Genomic DNA, 16,483 nt, shown 5'->3' with positions numbered 1-16,483 from the left:
GACTTGGGGTTGTGAGGGGTTTTAGAGGAAGGTAATTACAATTATGGAAGTTGGGATTAGCCGTCGGTCATTATTTTTAAGTTAGGTTAGGTTTGGTTCTACTCAAGAACACTATTTATACCATCTTTCCTTGCTCTTTTAACACCCCTTGCCACATTTCTTAATCCTTTTTTCACCCTATTTTACCATAAAAAATAGTTTTTTTGTCAAATTCTTGTCTAAAACAACAGATATTCAAAATTACAATTATAATTTTTATATTGTTTGTTTTCTATTATCTGTTATATATTTTATATACGTACATCCTGAATTGTTTTTAGAAATATTTTTTATTGCTGAATTTCTATAATGACAATGACTAATCAAATCGGTCTCACAATAAATGGAATGCTGAATCTGCTTTTTTTATGTTTATGTTTAGTATCCTTGTCAATAGTTGTACTGATTTATCATTTCTATCATATCGGTTATGGTGATTGAATTTTATCTATAACTCTTTTTAAAAACACGATTAATTCTTCAGATATTGTAACAATTTGAAAATCTATGAGTTGAAAAAACCCAAAATCTGAAATATTTTATATTCACTAGATAGACTGCTAGTTACGTAGTGCCATCCATGAATTCTTAGTCTAATAGAGGGGAAAGACATAAATAAAGAAAACTGCGATTATTTTTCAATTGATTCCCCCCTTTAGCTCTCCACACTTCTCAGAACGTCGGACTAATGGCCGAGACACACTTGTCATACACCACTCCGATCATACTCCGGTACGATTTTGCTCTAAAGAACGGATCAGTGCGGGATCGGAAGCGGCTTCCGATTTCCATCTCTGGCTTGATACAGTCTCGATTCAATTAAAATCGCGAAAAGTTCTGGACGCAAAAAGTTCAAAAATTTTAGAAACGGCGATTTAGCAATGGTGACACTTTGTTTAGAAGAGTAAAATGAAAACCGCAGATTTTGGGTACATTCTGCTTGGAAAAGAAGATCCGTAGAAGGAGAATATTCTACAATTTTACCTCATCTGTTGGATGAAGAGACAAAATTTTACCAATATTTTAGAATGTCGATGGTAGGCGTTTAATCTGTTAGTTCAAGAAACTTTATCTAAGGAAGCCACATATTTTATTACAAAAACTTAAAAATATTAACACAAATTCCAACCGACACGCGTCCTGCAGCACGATCGGATACATTATCGGAGTCATGTAAGGCTAGGATCGGACACGTGTCGGAAAGGTGTAAACTACGCCGTTCAAACTCTAGTATCATTTCCCTCTCAGACACTCGTCCAACTGTATGATCGTAGTTGGATCGGAAGGGTGCATGATAGGTGTGTCTCGGCCTTAAAGCTTCTTTATCTTGACAGTCAGCTTCACGAACAAAAAATAGTCGGACGGGGTCTGATCGGGGCTATATGGTGGGTGCTCAATCTCTGTGAAACGCAAGTCTTAATAAGTTAGAATAATATCTCGCGTTTAAGATTATATTTTATTCCTTAAAGTCAACCAAAAGAATACTCTCGCGGTACTAAAATAATGTAGTTATCTCTTCTTTGGTGCTATTCGCGACCTTTGCTTTTTTGCCACGGGCTCTCCTTTCCGATACCACTCGGTGAAATGTTTTTTGGATGTTGAATCACAGTAAAAGACTAAGATTCATCGCCCATTACAATTGATTACACTTTCGTGGTCTTCACTGCTAAGCTTTAAAAATCGCTCACAACATTTCACTCAACGCTGCTTCTGCACAGCGCTGAGAATTTTGTGCTGCAATTTCTTTTGTTTTTAGGCGCCTGTCACTTACAACAATTTCTTCCACTAATTTAGTATTTTCTGGAATAGTCACCGTCACAAGACCTCCCGCATGTGGGTCATCTTTCAATGATTCTCTTCCCCAACAAAAACAACAATTACATTGTCTGACGCACATTTCGATAACCAAGCTATCATCTTTAGACATATCAAGTGTTTATTCTCTCATATTATTATGCTCTTTGTACTGCTTATATTAACTCATTTGTAATGTGGAACCTACTAACCATTTTGACGACTGCTATATTTGTCTAACTGATGGTTATTCTAAGAAAGGAAAGCACAAGATCGAGTATCCAAATTTGTCGTTTGCTAAACGACCTGTTCCCCAAAACGAAGATTTACCAGTACCGATTGTGCCTTTAGATCCGCAAAATATTGTTTTAGAAGATACTGAAGACAACGTTTCATCAGGAAGCTCCGAAGAACAATTCACAAGTTCCGGCTAGTCACATTTGATTGTTCAAATTGAGTTAAATGATTTAGCACGTGATTTGGGGTTATCAAAGCAACAGACTGAACTTCTTGCTTCCCATCTCAAGGACTGGAACTTGTTAGCAAAAGAGACAAAAATTACGACCTTTCGAAAAAGAAATGCTACATTTTCTGCATTCCACAGTATGGAAAATTCATTGTGTGCGCGTACGGATGTTGATGGTATAATGAAGGAACTTGATATTGAGCATAATCCCAGTGAGCGGCGCCTATCTATTGGATCGTAAAAATACAGTTTAAAAGCAGTGTTCCACACAATGGAAATGTAAAATCGTCTATACCAGTTGCTCATTCCATGAAGAAGTGTGGAGACCTGAAGGTGATTGGAATTTTAATAGGACTTCGGGGAGGGTTTACGAAACATTGCTGTTTTCTTTGTCTATGGGACAGTCGGGCAGTAGAACAACACTATGTAAAAAAAATTGGTAAGCAAGAAGTGAGTTTCAATCGGAATCTCAAAATGCTTAGTTCATACCCCTTGTAAATTCCAAAAATGTCTTTCTGCCCACCCTTCACATTAAACTTTGATTAATGGAAAACTTTGTAAAAGTTATGAATAAAGAGGGTGATGGATTCAAATACTATAGTCTTTCTCCATTTGAGTGATGCCAAATTAAAGGAAGGTATTTTAATTGGACCACAAACAAGAAAATTGCTGGACGATGACAATTTGGAAAAAAAACTCACCAGACAGAAACTTAGAACAAGGGATTTGTTAGTGTAGTGAGGGGATTTTTAGGCAAGAATATGGATCAAAACTACCAATAGTTAGTGGATGAACTTCTAGACACCTGTAAATGCCTTGGTGGTCGAGTGTCATTGAAAATTCATTTCCTCCATTCCCATCTAATATTTTTTTCGAAAATTTGGGAGCTGTCAGTGATGAGCAGGTTCCACCAAGATATTAGAACAACGGAAATTCGATTTCACGGAGGATGGGATTCGGCCATGATGGGAGATTACTGTTGGTTTTTAAAAAGAGAAGGTGCAACCCCCCATAAAAACATTTTTGTCGACCAATGTTATTATTACCTGATGTTTTACCAACTAGTGCGGTTTGTATTCAGCAACTTCTGAAGATGCAAACAGCACGAATTGGCGAAACGTCAAGTAGGTAATAGTTATTTTCAACGCCCAATGAACCAAAAAAAAAACATTCAAGCGATGCTATTTTGTTGCTTGAGATCATTTTTTCTCTTGTTCATTTTCTTATAGCATATTTCTAAAATTCGATAAGTTTTCATACGAAGAAAAAATGTTTCCAGCATGTTTATTATGAACAAGCTTCATATCGAACATCAGTACGACCGATTGTATCCGATCCGACCCTGTGTCGAGTCATGTGACCGTTTTCTAACGTAGTACGGTGGTACCCCACTTTATCGAACGTCGAGTCGTGGTAACCACTGTTCGTTGGTGCTCCCGTCTTAACCTTATGGTGAAGTGACACCTCTTTTAAGTGCCATTTGATATCATCCCCTCTTGACAGGTTTTTTGGGGGTAAACGTCAAGGACGCTAGTGTCAAAGTGTGTTTTGGTTTTTGGTTTTGTGGGGGAAGGGATTTGAGAGTTTTTTTTTCCGTTAATTCTGTTCCAACAATAATAATCGGTAAGTGGGATTTCTACAACAACCGTTTTTCTGGGACACGATGGAATAGAAGCGTCCCATCAAAGGGTCGCTAACGGTATTCCTGAGGTCGTTCACCTTATTATTTAATTATTTCGTAATGTTTTGTTTGTCCTTAAGAAATTTTTATTTTCTAATATGAAATCTGATTGATTCGGATAAAGAAAACTAGTGAACAGGAATCCAAAGTTTCATAGATTCGATTTAAATTTGCTTACAAATTGATTTTCGCCCGTAATTATATTATGAAAGTTGAGTATTTTTCGTATAAAGTATTTTCTATAACAGCTACTTTCTTCATTTACCTATTTTCGTGTTTCAGTATTAATAGTAGTATCAAATTTTTCTTCAACTTTCTATTACAAGTAATTAGACGTAATTTTACCTGTTTAAATGCACCTATTAACATTAGAAAAAGGAAATAAAACTAATAGGGTTACTGCCAACAAATACACAGTAGATTTCTAAATGACATAAAGTGGTAACGGTACTAAATATTTTGGTTCTCAGGTAAACTTAGTTCGGTATGAATATCTTGAGAAAATAAATTCCACGAAAGTTGCGATCTTTATCTACTGAAACATATTTAATTGCGACAAAATTTGAAAATTTAAAAAAAAGTTTTTTTACCATACTATCTCTAACTTTGTTAGTTTATCTGTTTAAATTGAATTTCCTATTAAAATATTTGCTACTTTTAATTGACTTAACATTTCACATACTTTCTAGCTTTCGATGATAAAACATAATTCAATAAAAAAATTGGTAAAATATTTATAGCCTATTTTAATATACTAGAGATTAATAAACCTAATTTCTAAAACAAAACTTTGTACGATCATTTCAATTATTACTACAGAATAAACTAAACTTTTCATAAATGTACCTTAGCTCATACAAATTTTCTGTCTTTTATTACCATAAGTTGTAAAGAACAATAAAAAAGGTTTGGACAGACCAAAAGCCTCGTGTATTAGGAAATTACATAGCCGTACCATAAGATTCTTTGAATCAGTACCTAAGGGTTCAAAAAATCGGTACAAACAGTCGGCTCGTTTTCCTAATTTTTGTTTTTAAATGTTGCAATAAATTATGAAATACTGAATCTGGTATTTGCCGAAGTTTACTCAAAATTCTTTTTTTTTTTTAATTCTTCATGCGTAGTTGTTTCAAAACTCTTCGGGAGTATACGATTCGTTTCAAATTTCGCAAAAGCTTTCAATTGAGCACAACATTCCTCAATAAACGGAATATTCAATTCTGTAGAAGCTTCTACAACGTCCTTCGCATATTAAGCTGTTACTATATCTGGCCAAAAAACAAAATTTCCTTCAGAATGTAAATTTTTTCTTCATTGTTTTTAATCAGCACGAAATCAACTAAATAAATGAATACTGAGTTGATAATATCATAATTATAGTTTTAATTATTTTATTTGTGGTTACTAGCTTTAATGGTTGATGAAGACTGACTCGAAATTAATATTTTTCGTTAGGATTTCTTTTGGAAGAGTAGGGTGGTGCTTAGAAAAAAGAAAGTTAGGTCGAATGACGATCTCCTAAAATAAATTTATTACATAAACAAACGAAGCAATAGCATCCATTTACTACCATGGGAACATGAATGCTGATGTTTTTATGGTGGGGTGCGAGTAGCGCACGTGCATCGAGCGCACAGGCACATTTAGAAAATATTTCCTGCATCTAGCGAATCCGAAAGATCGTTCGACGAGCGCACAAGAAAATTTAATCTGCCGAAGAGAAGATTGGGTTAGGTCAGCTATATCTGGAATACACTTATGAGGCGTTGCTTGTAGTAAATCGTATTTGACTGCAGTTGTTTTAATTGAACCTTTACACTTGCTTCTTCTTTCCTGAAAACACATCCAGTAAATAAACTCAGTTTTGCGTCCAATTCGGTAACGGCCTCCATCTAATAATTGTAAAGGTTTTCCTTTTAAACTTGATATCACTTCCATTGTAAGGAATTTATTTAAAAAGAAAAATCACGGAGCAAAAATATTGAAAATACCGTCGATGCACTCGATGCACCCTCCTATATAATATGTGCGCTCGATGCACGCATTCGTTTTTGTAGAATGGTTCCAACAAATGATTTATCTTCCTCAGAATTGTATAATATTAATGGATAATGCAAGTATCAACCTGTAAACGACGTTTACACTTTATCATTATATTACAGACTAAGATTAGGGAAAAAAGAAAAACAAATATTAATATTCGGTAATTTTATACTTTTGCGGTCCCCTAGAAAATCGAAAAATCATCCGATTTTCGATTAATCGTCGTTTTTACGGCGGATTTACGAAAAACATTGTGGGAATATAAAAAAATGTAAACTTACAGGGTTTATCCGGAAAGTAATAGGACTGAGTCGATTTAAAAAAATTTATTGAGTCAATCTTTACAATTCTTTAAAAACTTTCAAAATAGGCTCCTTCTGCGTCGATGCAGCGCTGCCAGCGCGATTTCCAAGCATTGAAGGCGTCACGGAAGGCATTCTCCGGAATAGCCTTGAGAGCCGCGGTGCATGCTGCTTGGATCCCCTCTGTCGTCTCAAAATGCTTGCATTTCATCGGCCTTTTCAGGCGAGGAAACAAAAAAAGTCCGGGGGGGGCACATCTGGGCTGTAGGGCGGCTGCGGAAGCGTTGGAATGCCGGCCTTAGTCAGGTCGTCAGTGAGCACTTTTGGGACCATCTTCGCGCACACCTTGCGCATGTTCAAATGCTCCGTCACAATGTGATGAACCACAGATTTTGGTAAATTTAACATCTGGGCAATCAAACGAATACTTAGTCATCGCTCTGTGTTCAAAACTTTGCGCACACGAGTTACATTGTCGATGTTTGTCGAAGGTCTTCCAGCACGGTCTTCATCGACGACCTCTTCCCGGCCCTCCAAAAAGGCCTGGTGCCACCGAAACACACCACTTCTTGCTAAAGCAACATCTGGGTAAGCCTGCTTGATCATATCAAACGTCTCTGTCGCAGATGTACCGAGTTTCACACGGAATTTCATCGCGTACCTCTGATCTAACGAACGCTGCATTTTCGGCTTGCACAACTCACAGAAACACGTCGCGCGAAAATGCCTGTCCTGACTCTCCAGATGCTCGGAGACAACTGACCAGCCGCTCGTTTGTTAGCTAGGAACGCCCTCTACCGAATCCTTTGCGCACGCTTTGAAGTACAATCGCGGCGGAAGTAAATCAGTCCTATTACTTTCCGGACAAACCCTGTATATTGGTTTCAGGACTTTAAATGTTCATTGAAATGTACTCATTCACGTATAATTGTAGATAACTTTTTTCCAAATAATCAAATGAAGTTATATTTTTTTTCATAATCTACACAAAAAAATGAACGAATTGAAAAAAAATGTATACAAAAATGTTGATTTATCATGTTTTTACAATTAATTCTCTTAAAATTGACCTTTTCTCACATTTGTACCTTTTTTATTAAGTAATCTTTTAAGTTATATGAACAAAAACGTTCCTAAAATCACTTATTGTAATCGATTGTTCAATATTAAAAGTTAACTTCGGAAAATTGAAAATTTTCACCATAAAAAAAATGGTTTCTTACTAAGGTTGACTGTTAAAGATAAAAAATGAATATGAAAATGTGTAGATTAACAAAAAAAATATATTAACTGCGTTTGATGCTTTGTAAAAAAGTTATGAACGATTATATGCGAAGAAGTGCGTTTATGATTACATTTAAAGTCATAAAACTATATGGAATCTCCAGGTGAGATATTTCCCATATTTTTTTCTTCATATATCCGCCGTAAAATCGAAGATTAAAAAAATAATCGAAACCAGATGATTTTTCGATTTTGTAGAGCCAAAAAACGAGGAGACTGCAAAAAGTATAGAATTACCTAATATTCTTGTGTGTCACTTGTCAGATTTACTTTTGTAGTAATTGGTAATCAGCTGTTTAGATATAAACGTGATATACAATGCGAAACATATGTAAGGAATAAATTCAATTTTAGCCCTATTATGTATTACGTGAAAAAATCTAAAACAGGTCGATTTTTATTCTAAAGTTGACAATTTACAGTATGAAAATATTGTCCCTCTTCAGCATCCTCTCTGAGTTATAAGCACCCCCTCGAATATTTTAAACAAGAAAGGGGGTCGTGTGGCACCTTGTTGGAAAGGGATTTTAGTCCTCTGCTCAGAAATATAAAGTTTTTAAAATTTTCAATGTACTTTACAATTAAATTAAATGTTCAAAATAAACACCATCCACTTAATGACAATAACCGAGGAGATTTTGAAATTTTGTATGACCTCAGGGGTTATTTTGTTGATTTCTTTCGTTATCCTAAGTTTTCAATCAGAAATATTGTCTGGTCTATTAAAATATACTTTAGAAATAATCAGGTATTTTCGTATCTGTTCTGCTAAACACAGGAAAAAATTTTTGAAGATTCTAAAATATTAGTCAAAAAGCCAAATAAACATAAATAGTAGGCTGCTGATGAAGCGACGTTTCATTAAAACGGAACGGTTAACAAACAGAACTGTAGAGAAAATCCTCTCTGGATGTGTGAGGCTTACACCCGATATCCCAAAAAATTTAACAATAAAATTATTGGCCCTTATTTTTTTGAGGGCACAGTTAATGGTGACATTAATCTAGATTAACTTCTTAGTGCCTACATTACAAGGACTTTATTCTGAATCATCTAAATGAGATAGATCGATCTATTTACCACCAACAAGACGGAGCTCCACTGCATTTTGCACGCACAGTTAGAAATTATTTCCCAATAGGTGAATTGGAAGATGTGGAAGATCGAAAGGCCTGCTAGATTTCCCCATTTGACTACTATCGATAACTTCCTTTGGGGTTATTTAAAATCTAAAGTATATTTTAATAGACCAGACAATATTACCGATTTAACACTTAGGATAACAGAAGATATTTACAAAATAATCCCCGAGGTCATACAAAATGTTGTACGAGAATTCCAAAAGTGAATGGTGGTCATTTTCAACATTTAATTGTAAAGTACATTGAAAAATACATTCTAAATATTAAGAGACATTTTTATCTTAATTCTACGTAAAGTTTTGTGATATATTATCAAAATTTTACAACTTAAAAATTAATTTTCTGGTTACGATTGTACCAAATTTAAAAAAAAAACTGTATATTGCCAAACTAAAATCCTTTTCCAACAAGGTGCCACACAACCCCCTTTTCTTATTTAAAATTTTCGAGAGGGTGCTAGAGGGGAATAATATTTTCATACTGTATATTGTCAATTTAATAATAAAAATAAACCTGTTTCAGGTTTTTCTCACATAGTACATAATACCGCTAAAATTCAATTTATTTCACACATATGGACCGCATTGTATAGTACAGCATAATACATACGGTTATTACTACAATCAATGTATAGATAGGAAATGCTGAATATTGGTCTACAAATCTTCTGATGGATCGGTTTCGTTTTAATCTAGGATCTAGATACGTAGCTTGTCAAGCCAAGTTTAAGTAACAGAACTGGCGAGCAGCACCGTGTGTAATATTACACGCGCCATTTTGAGACACTTTTGATCCCCCCTCATAACCCCTATTTCACATAAACATGTCAAATTTGGCTCATATATTGAGATACATATTTGTTACAAATTGCTATGTGTTATTTGGATATGAACGTCCAAAAATCGTCATTTTCATCACTGACCTATCGATCAAAACTCTAACCCAGTTCCAGATGACCTAGAAACTTCAAGTTTGACATGAATATAGGTAACTAGGTGAATACAAAGGAATAAATCAGATATTAGTGATTTTTTATCATTTTATTATAATTTTCCACTCAATTGATTTTATTAACGTGTACTTAGTGCCTGTAGCTGTAATAGACGTAAGAATCAGCACTCAAAACTTATCGACAGCCGACCTTCATGTGGATTTTAATGTCTTCACGTTAATATATAACGAGTTGAATACCACCCTTAATTTTTTTTTAATCCAAATATTTTAGTATTTATAACTGAGAGTATAGTCGGCTTTCGTATTTATTACGTTATCAACTGGGATTTAGTATTGTTTCAATATTTGGCGCACATCAATAGTGTCAGATCATTATACTTATAAATAATTGAATAATAGGCACCGAAATGCCAATCCATCCAACGCGAACTAATCTTTTTAACAACCTATTGTTGTATTTACACAAATATATTCTAACTATTTACTAAAAAAAGTTGTACGCCTATGAATTACGAATTCTTCATCATTTTATTACTCTCTCATTCTTAAGAATGGATTATAAAAAACTGCGGATAAAAGTGATTACCTCGAAATGTTGGGTGATCATTGGTAGAATAAAATATGATGAACCATCTCACTACTGCATTGTATATTAGAATTTATTAAAATGAAAATTGTGTTGTCTGTTGAAAATACAGTGACTTAAAAAAATAACTTTAAAATAAAATATGTATTTCTTTATCAATCTCTATGTCAAAATGTCAAACGGTTTTTCTAATTTACGAGACAACCCGTAGAATGTAGTCGTTGACTTCAAGTCATTCAAATTGCTGTTCAACAGCATCGACAGTTGAGAAATGCAGGAAGCTCTTAAAACCGATCAGCGGTACTTTTACGTCTCCCAAATTTATTAAAACGCAACTTAGTCGTGTGGAATTTGCAACTTGATGAAAACAACTTTTTGTTGTTTGTGTAGCAGTGGCGGATTTACAAATTAGTCGTCTGTAGACTATTCATCTTTTACCGCCTCTAATCACTTCTGAAATTCGATATCTTAGTTCACAATTATTTAAATCACATTTTTCTACGTCCGTTACAATATTCACGTTTTTTTGCATTCACAAAGAATGTAATTTTGCGATAAAAAAATGCCGTAACGCGGCGGGTGTAATTTGGGCGCTAACCATCCTTCTTCACCTGTCTGACCAAGAAGGGTAGATAATCCGACATGTATTTTCGGCGCTAAGAAGTGCAGGTAGGTCGAGTCATAAAATAACCCAATAGAGGGAAAGTTGATAGATTTTTAAGTAGGTTAGGTTAGGTTTGGTAAATCTCTTATTTTATATGTAATATGTACTTAAGTACTAAATAAAAATATAAAGAAATATAAAAATTACTTTATTCTGTAGGGTGTTACAAAAATGTGTGTGTGAGGAAACTTTATTAAGGGCAGATTTTTCATATAAAAAAGTGCAAAGTAGCCCCCTCTAACGGTAAATTTTTTCAGACCTTAAGTGATAATAGGTCATTTCTCTCTCTAAAAATACAAAAATATATCTTATTATAAATGTCGGTGATTAATAAATACTTCAGTCGGTTAGCGCCCAAAATACACATAGGATTAAAATGACCCTTCGGTCTTGGTGCCTAGTTTACATGTTGTAAAAAGTACATTAATCCTTTAGCGCCCAAATTACATCCGCCCCCGTAACCTGTCATCTCAATTCGTTTCTACGATCAACTCTCACACTTTTATTTCTTGATATTCGTTCAAGAAAATCCGTTTTGTGTCTAATTAAAATGAGTGTAGTATGATTATTAGTGATGGAGACTAATAGTGAAGGAAGTTCAAATTGCAAACCAGAAGGTGTTGTTGAATCGGCAACTGCAGCAACTATGAATCTTCTCCATGAGAAATCCAGGAAACAGTATTTAAAGGAATATAATTTTTTTATTGAGTGTCGTACTAAAAAAGGCATTAACAACTTCACAGAAAGAGTGTCACTAGCTTACTTTGAAACTAAATCCACAATGTGGAAGTCTTCAACATTTTGGTCGACTTATTCAAAACTGAAAGGCACCCTAATGATAAATAACGACGTAGACATCAGTAAATACTCGAAACTCATCGCATGTTTGAAAAATAAATCAGTTAGCTATAAACCCAAGAAAACTAAAACATTTGCCCGTGAATAAATTAATAAGTTTCTGTTGCAAGCTCCAGGCGATAATTATCTTATGCATAAGGTTTGACAGCAGAAAATTTTAATGAAAGCTTAGATATTGTTTGTAACATCTTTCAGGTTGCTTTAATATTCGGAATAGCAGGAGCTCTGCGGAAGGAGGCATTATATAAAATGAATTGTAACGGTATTAATAATACCGGGAATGTTTTAATTATCACAGTACCTGATTCAAAAACTCATGTTCTACTTCGATTAACTGTTATTGGGATAATATCTGACAATAGATTAAACTTGGTAAACATTTATAGAAAATATGAAAACCAACGACCCACAAATTCAAAACAAATCGTTTCTTTTTGCAGTATAGACAAGGAAATGGCAAAATCCAAGTTGTAGGTAACAATACCTTTTCAAAAGTTCCCTCGCTTATCGCAACATATTTGTATTTACCTAATTCAAAAAACTACACTCGTCATAAATTTCAACGCTCTTCGGCGTCTCTATTAGTGGTTTGCGATGGTGATATAATTCAACTAAATATCACGGTGGGTGGAAATCCAACACAGTTGCGGAGGGTTACGTAGACGACTCAAGAAAAAACAAAATGGATTCCGCAGTGAAAATTTTAACGGAAATAACTAGTTCGACTTCAAGCAACATTGTGGATGTTCACGACCCTACCAACAATCCAATAAGCATGAATACAACTATAGACGATGTTATTTCTTTGAACTCGTTAAATATTGCATTTCAAGTACCAATAGTAATGTAACTTGTTCTTCACTTCAAATTAATAATGCTCACAGTTGTACTTTTAATATTACTATTACAAAATAAAAATTGATAAAAGTTTTGTCGAATTTTTTTAAGTCTACAGACGTAGAAAAAATTTTGTGTGAAACTGTTGCATAAATAACTATTTTTATCAATAAAATTTCAACTTTATAATTTGGGAAATACGGTTTCGTGTAAGATACTTGATTATTTTGATGGAAAAGAATTGTTTAAAAACATTTTGAGTAAAGAAAATTTCAACCATATACTACTTTTAAACTAAGGTATTAAATTGGAATTTATGGAACCGTTGGTGATATTCATACTGAACACACTGTTTACACCAACACTCGCAATTACACTGTCTGACGCGCGTTTCGATAACCAAGTTATCGTCTTCAGAGACTGAAAGTTAACCTATTTACTTAGACTGAAAGTTTACCTTTAGTCTCTGAAGACGATAACTTTGTTATCGAAACGCGCGTCAGACAGTGTAATTGCGAGTGTTTTAAATCTATTCAAGGGTTATATAACATAACGATCATATTCTTTATTACACTCATAGTTTAACAACAATAGAATAAATATTATTTTTAATTATTTGCTGGTATTACAGTTCAAGTTAAATTATAAAAATTTTACAATACGTGTTTGCGAATCTTTTAAATTCATTTTATTCCGTGTGAACAAGTGAATAAAATTTTTTTTAATTTAGTTCGAAAATCAAAATTTTCGGGCGCAAATTTGCTCTTCCTTGAAGAATGCATGTATCGAGCGCACGTATTGTATAGTAGGGAGCATCGAGCGTACATTTGTATGTATAAAGACCGTATCTTCAATCCCTGTATTTGGCTTGAAATGTTTATTACCGTAAATAAAAGATGAAAAATTATAAAAGAGTTAACAACAGATAACAAAGAGTTCATACTTTCTCATCAATGCGATTATTTTCATAGTCTCCTAACCTAACCTAACCATTCTTAAATTGAAAGGTTTTCTTGTGGATAATTCAAAACACGCAATTTTTTAATTATTTTGAACCTAATACCAAAAGTGCATAATTTTTTCTATAAATTATTGCTCAATATTATATATAATATCTCAGATGTTGCTGATGGTTTTTCGTTTTGTTTTAATGATAATAAATAATTATTCAAAAATTCGCATGTTTGCCCACCACTTCGGCAGATCAAATTTTGTTGTGCGCTCATCGAACGATCTTTCGGATTCGACACAGGTAGTGTGCGCTAGATGCACGTGCGCTTCTCGCACCACACTCCTTTGAAATCTGCCGCCTTAGTCTACAGCTTAGGGCCCTTTCACACCAAACGAATCAGAATCACTCCGAATCAAGTTGAATCTGATTGACTAAGATTCAATCAGGTTTCATTCGAGGTCGCACTTGATTAAACCTGTCAGATTCCTCATCCGGTCAGTCTTGAATCAACAACCATATGAGATGGACGTGGAGTTATTAATTTTAAAAGTTAAAAAAAATAGTGTGATTTATGACGCCAGTGATAAAAATCACAGCAACAGAAATCTCATATCTTCTGTGTGGAGGAAAATAGCTCAAAATAGCCCAAAAGCAACTAAAAGAAGGAAAACAAAAAGAAGATGAAAGGATTTTTATAGATTCAGGTAGATTCAGCTGGTATGAAAGAGTGGAGATGACGAATCAGATTCAACTTCATTCGGAGTGATCCAGATTGATTCGGATTCGTTTGGTGTGAAAGGGGCCTTACTCAGCCTACTGATAAATCCATCACTGATGTGTAGATTGATATAATTTCAGTGTAGTTTTATGTTATATTTTCAGTGTAATATACATACTTTACAATGTATAAATCTTCAAATCTCAAAATTTATGTTAGAATGTACAGATTAGTAAAATGTCCTCTAAACGTATTCATCCAATCAGACTACTGTAGAAAATTCTTGTCATACTTATTGATAACAATCTGAAGATACAACAATGGAATTTCTATTATTCTGGATAGCTTACACATATACCAGACACCTGTGTTAGTTCAGGTAAATTTATTAAATTTTAATAGATTCTGACCTTCAAAAAACATTATTACTTCAAATACAAGAAACACATAAAATTATCGGAACTATAAACTATTTGTAATTAACTTTTAAAAAATATTTTTTCTGCTACCGTGCGAGAAGTACGTACTTTAGACAAAATTTCGAGTGCGTGAAGAAACATACTTTAAGCAATAATGTGTAAAAAACGTATTATTAAGGTCTCCGTGGTATAGTGGCTAGATAAGAGGCTCAAATGCGGGAAGTCCCAGGTTCAAGTCGCCCTAATGCCATTTTTTATGTTTCCAATTATGTAGTAATAATGGTTTATACATGCCGAGAAGAGTTGACAAATGTTCAAAATATTAATAAATGTATAATATATTTTATAAGGAAAATTACCATTAAACTTCTATATTTTGATGCAATTTTCACTGGTAGAAAAAATATTGTGTTCGATTAGTGTGTAAAGGCCTTGTGATTGTCGCATTCGCCTACGGCTTTTGACGTTTCGTTGGAAAAAGGCCACTTTACACACTTGTTACATAAAATAAATAACTATTAATCAACAAAAAGATTTTAATAGATATTATTGCATATTATGTTTCCCTTATCATCTGTCAAAATTTTATTCAAATCTGACATGAACCTTGACGTTACTGAGGTGCCCAGCGGTCGCTTTCCTCAAACGCGCCTACGTGGGCATGAGGAGCAGAGCCAGTGCAAAGATAAGATCATTTTTATGGGCTTAATCGAATGCGGAAGCAATTGTGCCTAAGGATGAGGTACATGATACCTAATCTGGCGTTGTGACCAATGCCTGCTGGCAACTGGGCGAAATTCCAAGGACTCTGAACAAACAAGGACCACGGAACTCATTACCTCCAAAGCATCGGTCTGTACCGATGTCGTTACTCTAAACGATGATCTTGATTAGGTTAGGTTGATAAGGCCCGGCTCAAACGCTGTAACATCAGTTGTGTGGGAAAAAGGGAGAAGGAAAGCCAAATCTGCTCAGTGCTTAACGGCCTCGGATTCTAAGGTTACCTCGACCTGAAATCTTCCCTCTCCCAACAGGGCTTCTAAACCGGAGGTTCAGGCAAAGCCTGTTAAGAGGCCCATCGAACAAAGAACTGACTCCAAAATCCGGGGTTTTAGATTGAGAGTGTAGAGAAGAGATCGATTCGAGGGAATCCCGGGAACCGAATTCATAGTGCATAGAAATCCCATTGACCTAACCTAACAGAATCTAAACTAACCTAACCTTGTTTGTGTTGATCCCTTCTCAGTGAGAAAAATTACATGACGTGAAGGTAAGGCTTAACAATGGCTTGTGCAGTTCTATCTGGTTTTTCTGGGAAAGTACTCGCTTTTTCGAATTCCCTACATGGATGAGGGAAGACGGCTCGAATTCTAATGCACCTTCCAGCATTATAAGCGCTCCAAGAATAATCATACTAACTCAAAAATTTATTTAAACGAGTTTTTTGAGGAACTAATCTACAAACCTCCCTATTTCAGTTAGGCAGAGTTTCCACAAGCTGAAATTTTTTATCGAGCTGGTGACATCCGGAGGTACAAAGAATGGCATCTCCAAGAGAATCGGTTGTTGATACTAAGCCAAAAATTGAAACATAGCTTTGTTGGTTTCCGAATCATACGGACTCTCCGCATATTTTAATCGGTTAATATAATATAATATAATATATAGTTGAGGACAAAGTATTTCTTGTGATGCCTTTAAAATCTTGAAACAATGAATATTTAATTTTTTTAAGCGCGTAAAG

General features: G+C 34.5%; 1 protein-coding gene across 2 annotated transcripts in view; it reads left to right on the top strand.

Annotated features, from left to right (window-relative positions):
- The window catches only part of LOC130446621 (transcription factor Sp3-like), a 39,660-nt gene that overhangs the window by 9,304 nt on the left and 13,873 nt on the right, over positions 1-16,483 (top strand). The window contains exon 1 of one of the 2 annotated variants that reach the window (XM_056782988.1): positions 3,695-3,922. The exons of the other annotated variant lie outside the window; for it this stretch is intronic. The gene's annotated coding sequence lies outside the window, so the exon portion shown is untranslated. Of the gene's footprint in view, positions 1-3,694; positions 3,923-16,483 lie in introns of those variants that run through there. 2 annotated transcript variants of the gene reach the window in all.

The sequence above is a fragment of the Diorhabda sublineata genome, chromosome 7 (assembly GCF_026230105.1).
Source record: "Diorhabda sublineata isolate icDioSubl1.1 chromosome 7, icDioSubl1.1, whole genome shotgun sequence".
In the NCBI taxonomy this organism is placed as follows: Eukaryota; Metazoa; Arthropoda; class Insecta; order Coleoptera; family Chrysomelidae; genus Diorhabda; species Diorhabda sublineata.
The sequence above is the reverse complement of the archived record's forward strand: the minus strand, read 5'-3'. Positions and strand labels throughout refer to the sequence as shown.